The 10,216-nt window shown below is 33.3% G+C and overlaps 1 long non-coding RNA gene across 1 annotated transcript; it reads left to right on the forward strand.

Moving 5' to 3' along the window:
- The first annotated feature begins 964 nt into the window (after window positions 1-964).
- Window positions 965-6,208, forward strand: LOC147838611 (uncharacterized). Its single transcript, XR_015522276.1, has 2 exons — window positions 965-3,172; window positions 5,898-6,208. It is a non-coding gene; the product is annotated as an uncharacterized LOC147838611 (long non-coding RNA).
- Window positions 6,209-10,216: the final 4,008 nt, after the last annotated feature.

Here is a 10,216-nt window from a genome sequence, read left to right on the forward strand (position 1 = left end):
TTACATAAAGAAATCTGTATTACAAGTTAAACAAAAATTCTAATAAACAATTACATTTTGAATTTAAATAGTTTTTGTCTTGCGTTTACATTAAGTTTACATGTGAATAGCCAAAATGACAAGTTTCAGTCTTTTAAATGTAGTTAATCGTGATTAATTTAAAAAAGCGGGATTATTTAGTACATTTTTTATCGATATATATATTACATTAGTTCCCATTGGCAATTTTATTTGTATGAAAAGTAGGAAAATGTAACATTTTTAAAAGATGGCGTGTCCCCTAACCCCCCCATTTTTTTTTTTTTAAATAAAAGCTTATCCTGGCTATAGAGAAATTTGTTGTTCAATAAAACATGTTGCACAAGAATAAACATAATAGGGAAATTAATCTGTTTTTTGCCTTTACAGAAGTATTATTTGACACAAAAGTGGCTTCAGTGTGTCTTTATTGCTCAGAAACATGTAGAGTTGAAGTCGAAATGATTCGCCCATATTTTATTTAATTTTATTTTTTTATATTTCCCAAATTATGTTTAACATTCAGGAATTTTTCACAGTATTTCCTATATATATATATATATATATATATATATATATATATATATATATATATATATATATATATATATATTATTATTATTATTATTATTATTATTATTCTGGATAAAGTCTTATTTGTTTTATTTCGGTTAGAATAAAAGCCGTTTTTAATGTTTAAAAAACCCTTTTAGGGTCAATATTATTAGCCCTCTTAAGCCATTTTTCCCCCCAATTGTCTACAGAAGAAACCCTCATTATACTATGACTTGCCTAATTACCCTAATTAACCTAGTTAAGCCTCTTTAATGGCAATTTAAGCTGTATAGAAGTTTCTTGAAAATTATCTAGTAAGATATTATGTACTGTCATCATGGCAAAGATAAAATTAATCAGTTATTAGAAATGAGTTATTAAAACTATTATGATTAGAAAGTTGTTGGAGAAAATAAGCAGAAATTGGGGGAAAAATATACAGGGGGCAAATAATTTTGGAGGGCTAATATTTCTGACTTCAAATGTATGTGCACTTTAAAGACAGCAAGGCTTCAGTTTACCTCTCTTTCTCTCTCACACATGTACACACTCCCGCTGTTGGAAATCGTCAATACTCCAGGCCTCGAGGGGAGAGGAGTCACTTTGCTGAAGTTAACCGTTCCTCTGGGAAAAGAGCCAGAGAACTAGTTCCTGAAGTGTCTCCATCTGAAAGGCTCTAATGTTCGCTTGTTTCTTTGTAAACTTACTGGAGACTCAGGTCCAAGTCATTACAGGCAGATATACGGAGAGCAGGAAATGGCTGAAATTGAAGCAGTGTGTTGTGCATCTGAAGCGCAGGAAAATGTTTCTGATAATAGAGCGTGTTCATGGATTACACTTGATGTCTTACTTCGGGCCTATTCATGGGGGGTTTGCGTGCTCGTGATTTAGAAACACACATCTCCACACTTCTCCTTTGAATAGATTAACAATTTAATGGGAATTTATGACTTAAATTATGACGGTGGCTCAGTGGTTGCACTGTCAGTAAGAAGATCAAGTTTGCATGTTCTTCCTGTGTTGGCATGGGTTTCTTCCGGGAGCTCCGGTTCCCCCACAGTCCAAAGACATTCATTAGTGAATTGAATAAACTGAACTGTCTGTAGTTTATGGGTATGCATGTGAGTATGGGTGTTTCCCAGCACTGAGTTGCTGCTGAAAGAACATCAGCTGTGTAAAACATGCTGGATAAGTTCTAAAAGCTTAGTACAATCTAAAATTGTTTAAATGCGATTGTTATTTAGAACCCATTGCTTTAAAATTTCAATGACGACACGTCAAGTTTATCGTGCAACACTGGAACGCCAACAGTTTATGTATACATTGTTTTGTTTCTTTTTTCTCTTTTCTGCAAATATTGACAAACGTACTAATTACTTTGTAAAATATCGGATGTACCGATTCCCAAACATGTGCAAGGATGTGTATTTCGAAATTATTTTCATCATGTTGCTTGCACATTGTCCAGTTTTTTAAACAAATTAATAATATTACCATCTCCATAGACATCAGAGTGTATTTTACAAAACATAAATGTTATGTTTTGCTAGTACTTATTTGTATTTGAATGTCTGAAACCTTAAAAAGAAACTGATCAATTGTGATTTATGATAAGCACTGCAAACCTATGCTCTATTGCGAAAAATCACATTTGATTTTAGAAGTTGATGATGTTGAGCTAATCACACCGGTGTGATCACATGCGTGAAAGATCTCCCAATTCTCCCAAAAGACTTCAATAGTCTAAAAATCATTACAGTTCTATGGATATCATCTATTAACTGTAATAGTTAGTTTTTATTTTAATCAGGTCTGGTGATTGGCTGGCCATTACCTCAGCTTTATATTCTTTCTCTGAAACCATTTGAGAGTTTTCTTGGCTGTGTAACATCCACCCTGGGTTCATCTTCAAAATCTGGTACTGTAGGTGTTGGGACTGAAGCAGCTTATAGGGCATGGCTGCCTAACCCTTAGCCTTTTCAGTACATTTTCAGTGTGTCTCTTCATTTTATTACATATTACTAAATTTCTAAACTAATTCGTTTTGTTTCCGTTCTATGTATGCATTATTTTGCTTGTTACCAATATCTATTAAAAATTTCAAGTCAACAGCAAAAATATGTTGTACGAGATAAAATGGTGATGTGTTCACTTATTTTCCCTGTGCTGTATGCAGAGCATACCTAAAATACATGTTTAAAATCCGATGTGGCATTTCAAACTACATGTCAGCGCAGTCTCATTAACTAAACATCTGCTATCATAACCATTTGTCTGTTGACCTGGGATTTGTTCCCCGATCTTTCCATATATCCTAAAAATCAATATCAATACAGTAGTAGGTCGGAGATAAATAGGCGAGGATTTGGAGGCGGGTGTTGTGAATGGTGTTTGTTTAGTAATCTCTTTCCACAGTGAAGGCAGATAGCGCATCTAATGATCTGATTCTCTCTGGAGCCTCCAGTGAACTGAGCTTTCGAAAGGGAGATGAATCCCACTCTTATCTCCCAGATACACGCTGATGGAGAAAGATCCCGCTTGTCTTGGTTTGTTGGGGGAGGCCTGGATGGCAAATGGGCCGAGAGAAGAGAGCCAACAGGTACTGCATCACACCGACACAACAAATTAGATTGAGCCGCCAGGGGAGAGAGAAGAGCGAATTAAACCACAGCTTTACTGTAGATGGAGACGGCGGCGTGATGAAGTCCTCTGCTGATCAACATCTGACCTTCTTTAAGGTCAAGAAGGCATTTTATGTGTTGTTGCATCCAAAACAAAAGGGAAAGCCTTTTGCAATATCTGGTTTAAACTGATGTTCTTTGGTTGGGTGGGGGTTTTCTTGAAACAATATAAAAGATTGCTGAAATATAGTTCAGATATAAAGCTATAAAAGCTAATAGCTAACAATGTAAAATAATTTTTAGATTTGGCAATCCATATGTTTTTTAAATGTTTTATTTTCTGTCTTTGGTTTCTTTGTTTTTATATATATGACAAATATTACTGTTGTTAGACAACAAAATGTACTTTTGAGGCTTTTTTAGTCGAGAATGTAGTTGTTTAGATAGCAACCATGCAGTTTATTTGTAAGATTAGTGCCTATTTTAAAATATTCACAATTTCTGAGAGCTCGTCGGCGGCCAAAGACGGTTGACATCTATCCACAAGATGGCGCCAGGACCGCAGGATAAGCCCTTGCTCAGTGTGTTCTCTTGAGCGTTAATAAAAAGCTGAAAAACGTAAACGTTGTGGTTTTTAAAGGTGGACCAGATAAAGTCAATAAGAAGCTGCAAATAAGAAGCTGGATTCAGCCTTTTCCCTCCTTATCGCAAACACAACAGCAGTATGTTGAGAAATCTCTGGATTGATTTTATGTCACGTTCAGCTTTATAATCTTCAAATGTGAGCAAAATTTGCTGTTTTGTCATCACCTTAAGGGGTTCACACACCAGAAGCGCCGCTTCACATTACGCTATAGAAAATCATTCAAATACTAGCTCTAAAGTGAAGTTGCCCTAGTAGCAAAGAATTCTGGCCCAGATTTGGCATTAAGCTGGGACAGCAGGCATTCATCCGGCACTGGCATACAGCATGTGGGCCAACCATGGCCTGGGTTTGGCAAAGGTGGCACTGTCTATAATGTGGCACACAAGATTTGGGCCAGATGTAAAACATAGTATTTGGCCCAGATTTAAAAAATTGATTGTGGGCCACGTGAGTTTGGCCAGTCTTGACCCACATTTAAAATACATTAAAATAATTTTTGATTAAATAAATCAATTCTACCAATCAGGTCACTAAGAAAAAACAAGGCCCAGAGTGTGCCTAAAGCGCAATGGTTCATGGGTTTATCAATTTCATTGCAATCGTGACACACCAACCTTACTGGCCCAGTTCAGGCCCAGTTATGAGTTATTAACTTGGCTGAGACTTGGCCCAGATATGGTCTGTGTTTGGCTCTTGTCTAGAAGCCAGATTTGGTCCAGTCATGTACCGTAATTCACTGCGGCATGTGGGCCAAGCAAAACCTGATTGTGTGGGCCAGAGCTGGGCCAGAGAAATTTTGCTATGTGGGTGGTGATTTAGTAATGGCTGTTCTGACGTCAGATGCAGATGTGAGTGGTGGAAGAAAGTAGTTCTGATACACACATATATATATATATATATATATATATATATATATATATATATATATATATATATATATATATATATATATCATATTATATATCACATCTAATAGCAGTGTGATATGGCTGTATATTGGCACTGGTGGGAGGCATGCGTTGGCTCAATGCCTTAGCGCACCAAACAGTAACTTTATACAGTCATATTGCACTGCTAGAAATGTAATATTGCATTTATACAGCAGTTTGATGGCATAACCATGCTTAAAAAAGAAAGTCAAACATGGAGAGTCTCTTGTATGAGGAACTACTTTCTTCCGCCATTTATTTACATCTGCAGCTGACTGTCAGAATAGCAGAAATCATTGCTAATTCACAAAAATCATTGTAGAGCTAGTGTTTTAACGATTTTCTAGCGTAATATCTAAAGTAATGATGACAAAAACAGGTGATTTTGCTCACATTGTTGAGAGTGAGATTATTCCTCTGCTTGTAATTTGGGCAGAGTAATACACAAGGTTGAAGAGGCTGTACAAGTGCTGATATTGCAGAATATCGCACGGCTATTAGCCAATCTTATTCGAGAAAAAGACAGAAGTGTTTTGTATGTGTGTGTGTGTGTGTGTGTGTGTGTGTATATATATATATATATATATATATATATATATATATATATATATATATATATATATATATATATATATATATATATATATATATATATATATATATATATAATTTATATATATATGTTTTTAAATTAAATATTTTAAATAAATTTAAATAAATGTAATACATTTCCTTTTTTGGATCTTTAAGTGAAAGTCTAAAGCAAAATCTCCTGGATTTATTATTATTATTATTATTATTGATGTCTTAGTTTAATTATTACTATTGAAACCAAATAACCAAAGCTGATTTATTATAATAATAATTACTAAAGTGCAAAAAAAAAAAAAAAAAAAAATACAAATGGGTTAAAAACTGCTCAAAAATGCTGCACATTCAAATTATTATCAATTAACTATTGATAGCACACAAAAATGTGTGTTTTGGTAGAAATCATGGTTACCAAAAAAAAGAAAAAAAAACTACTAAATGTGCACTTTTTTTTTACTGACAGAAGATCAATTGTTTTCTATTTTATGTTGTTTTACTACTTTTTTTTTTTTTATCGAACACCTGTTATTTCTACAGGAAAAGGACATTTGTACATCGAGTCTCTGGCTGTTTCTCTGATCGGCTCACGCTGATCTGGAAATCTGAAGAGGAATTGCTTTCCAGCTCCGTGTCAACATGTGCAAATCCAAATGGATTGACCTTTGGAAGCAAAATCCAAGAAAGAAGCATGTAGAAGCATATTGTTCTCCACTTTCTGGGTTGTTCAAGTCAAAGATCCATGTTTACCTACAGTGAAATGTCTTGATAAAATAAATCCAAAATTTTTGCCACAATTACAAGCACGTAAGTAAGACAAATATAACAAATTTTAAAATAAAATTAAAAATTAAAAATAAAAATTAACAAGTTTGTGGATGTATTGACCTTAATCTTCACTTGCAGTATGAGTGGGTGCAGCCATTTGAATCTTTTTGGTTTTGGATTTCCAGTCCCTTTTACTTCCATTCATTTTTAGATGTTAAAAACAGCTGCTTGATCTTGCAAACTGATGTTTTCTTGTCATATTCTTTTACTTTGTCCGTACAGTCATGAGCAAACTTGTTTGTAGAGCAAGCAGTTTGACTGTTTTCTGCTGTTTATTAATCTATAGTATTTTCTCCTATAGAGGCTGAATCAGAAGTTCTAAAACAGAGATGTCAAACTCAATTCCTGGAGGGCCGCAGCCCTGCACATTTTAGTTCCAACCCTGTTCCAACACACTTACATGTAGGTTTCAAACAACCCTGAAGGACTCAATTAGTTTGATCAGGTGTGTTTAATTAGGGTTGGAACTAAACTATGCAGGGCTGTAGCCCTCCAGGAATTGAGTTTGACATACCTGTTCTAAAACAATCACAAAAATGTTTTTAAAAAAAGGCACCAGTAGGTGGCAGCAAATCAATCATTCATTTCACAGAATAATTTGTTGATCTGATTTGTTCAATTCAGCAATCACAGTTTGTTGCACGGTATAACATTTATAACTAGTGTTTTGAATTTTGACCGCAATTAATCTTGTGTTTCTTTAAGGACTGTAGTCATAAAATTGAAGGAAAACATTCTTGGATTTTTCTCTCTCAAAAAAAAAAAATGCAAGCTGTAAATAAATAAGTAGTTAAATAAAATTAAATTTTAAGAAAAAAATTATATATATATATATATATATATATATATATATATATATATATATATATATATATATATATATATATATTGAAAGAGATATATTTTTTATAAATTTTTATACTTTAAAATTCTTAAAAATAAAGTCAGACATGATTTGTGCTAAGCCTCTGCATTTTTTTATTTTTGTTTTTGTTTGTATTAGATTTTTTTAATTAACTAATAATTTTTTTTATTCTTTTTTTTTTTTTGCAACACCGTGAGGAAAAACTACATTTAAATCTGTAAGGCAATCCTAAAATGCAAATTTGCCACAATGAAAACCTACAATAAAATACTATAGTAATTCATAGTAAATACTATAGTGTTTTTAAATCATCCCAGCAGGCACACAACGTCATAAGACAATAATATTAGGTTAGTTTTAGGTCGTGATGTCAGGTGACCAAAGTTTAATGTTTAGTCAGCGTCTAAGGACAGCATTATTTTGACGTCGAATAATGACGTTGATATACATTTGGTCAGAATTTTTAGCCCCCCCGAATTATTAGCCCACCTGTTTATTTTTTCCCCCAATTTATGTTTAATACAGAGCAGATTTTTTCAACACATTTCTAAACATAATAACTGTAATAACTAATTTCTTATAACTGATTTATTTTATCTTTGCCATGATGACAGTAAATAATATTTTACTAGATATTTTTCAAGACACTTCAACACAGCTTGAAGTGACATTAAAAGGCTTAACTGGATTAATTAGGTTAACTAGGCAGGATATAATAATTAGGCAAGTTATTGTTCTGTAGACTATCGAAAAAAAAATACAGCTTAAAGGAGCTAATAATGTTGTCTTTAAAATGGGTTAAAAAAATGTAAATGTATTTTATTCTAGCCGAAATAAAGCAAATAAGACTTTCTCCAGAAAAACAACTATTATCAGACAAACTGTAAAAATTTGATTGCTCTGTTAAATATAATTTGGTAAATATTTAAAAAAAGAAAGAAAAAAAATCAAAAGGGGGCTAATAATTCAGACTTTAACTGTATTTGTTTTTGAATTGCATTGGTAAGTGACCAAAATCCAACATCTTAAGCCAACATATATTAGGCGGCTCTTATGGATTGCCCAGAACATAATAGTAGCTGTAGCTCTGTACCTCTCATCCTCTGTCTGAGGAGTTTATCCTGCTCCATTCGGGCCGAAGGTTTCAGATGCTTCTCAGTAGGACAAAACGGTTCAGGAATAGCTTTGTCCCATCATCTATTGTCGCTCTGAATAATTTGTAATCTTTTATAAGGTGTTTTGTATGCGTATATGCAGGTATGTATATGGGTGATTTAATTGTTTGTATCAAATGCCAAATTTTGCTGCAAAAAGAATTTAACTAACTAATATTGACATCAAACATTTGTCAGGTACGGCAACCAAAATCCAACATCTGATAGACATCATATTGGTAATGTCCGCACAACGTCATGCTGCAACATCCTTGGACGTTGTTATTTGATTTGTTTATAGGTCGCATTAAAAAGTGACCAAAATCTAACGTCTGTCCAATGTTGGACATTGATGTCGCTCTCACGTTGGGTTCTGACGTCAACTCGCTTTTCATTTCCATGCAAACTACAATGTCCCACTCATTGGGGTACAACATCAATCTGTAGTCATGTTGACGTAGTAAAGTATTTTGTAATCTCTTTGTGTTAATTCTATAGTCACTAACACATAAACTACAGTAATGTAAACAAATGACTCAATACTCGATTGTTCTAGAACGATAGGATATATTATACTACAGTACACCACAGTTTACTGTAGTGAATCTAAAGTGTGCTACAGCATTCATTGCATAAAAAAGACAATTGATATTTGTATAAACTACTTAATTAAAATTAGCTGAAACATGAAAAAATACACTATTTTGAGGGGACAACTCAATTGTTTTATGTTTAATCCACTTTTAAAACTAAGTGAACTTAATTCCTCATGTTGTCCCAACACAAATCTACTCAGCATTTATTTTTACAGTGTATATTTATTACCACAATAAGCTGTAGTAGCATTCATTAACAAAGTTACAATGATATTTTACTATATAATGCTTCAAAAACTCTGTGGTAACATATTTACTCCAATTCACTGCATTATTTTATCATTGCGGGAACAAATACCTCCACACAGACTCAGCCTCTCTAGTCCTGTACTATTACAGATTTCATCGGTCTCATGGACTTGCTTACACAGCACTCAATAAGACTGCACAATTAGACTAATTCTTGTCATTACGGGCCAATTTGGCAGCCGGTGAGACCGGAATAGTGGCTCTTCCGTATATTCGCGATGTTATTTCAAATCCACTCGGTCACAATTAAACATCAATAAGCCTGCGCGAGCTCTGCTGCCAGAGATGTAATGCTGAATGACTGGATCGATGCCTGCCGTCATATCCGCTTGATCTCCGTCACTGCGGATGGCTTTTGACGGCTCCGTCCCTTCATAAAGTCCTGGTTCAGACAGCCGGATTGACGAGCTTCACCAGACACTTTTATTGGGTCTCTGCAGTAAAACTGGTGTGTTCTTGTGGATATTTCTTACGTCAGAAGCGGGTTTAATCTTCAGGGAGGTGCGGATGCTCTACTTCTTCTACTGCAAACGTACAGTACAGTACAAAAAGTACAGTTTATATATATATATACATATATATATATATATATATATATATATATATATATATATATATATATATATACATATATATATATATATATATATATATATATATATATATATATATATATATATATATATATATACAGTTAATGTCAGAATTATTAGCCCCCCCTTTGAATTTATTTTTCTTCTTTGTATATATTTCCCAAGCGATGTTTAACAGAGCAAGGACATTTTCACAGTATAAAATATTTCTTCTGGAGAAAGACCTATTTGTTTTATTTTGGCTAGAATAAAAGCAGTTTTAATTTTTTTATGAAACATTTTAAGGTCAATATTGTTAGCCCCTTTAAGTTATTTTTTTTTTCGACTGTCTTCAGAACAAACCATAATTATACAATAACTTGCCTAATTACCCTAATAATTAAGCTGTATAGAACTAGCTTAAAGAATATTTGGGTTAAATATTATTTACTGTCAAAGATAAAATAAATCAGTTAGGCTATTAGAAATGAGTTATTAAAACTATTATGTTTGTAAATGTGTTGAAAAAAATCTT

This window comes from Danio rerio, chromosome 22 (genome assembly GCF_052040795.2).
Source record: "Danio rerio strain M-AB ecotype USA chromosome 22, GRCz13ab, whole genome shotgun sequence".
Lineage (NCBI taxonomy): Eukaryota > Metazoa > Chordata > Actinopteri > Cypriniformes > Danionidae > Danio > Danio rerio.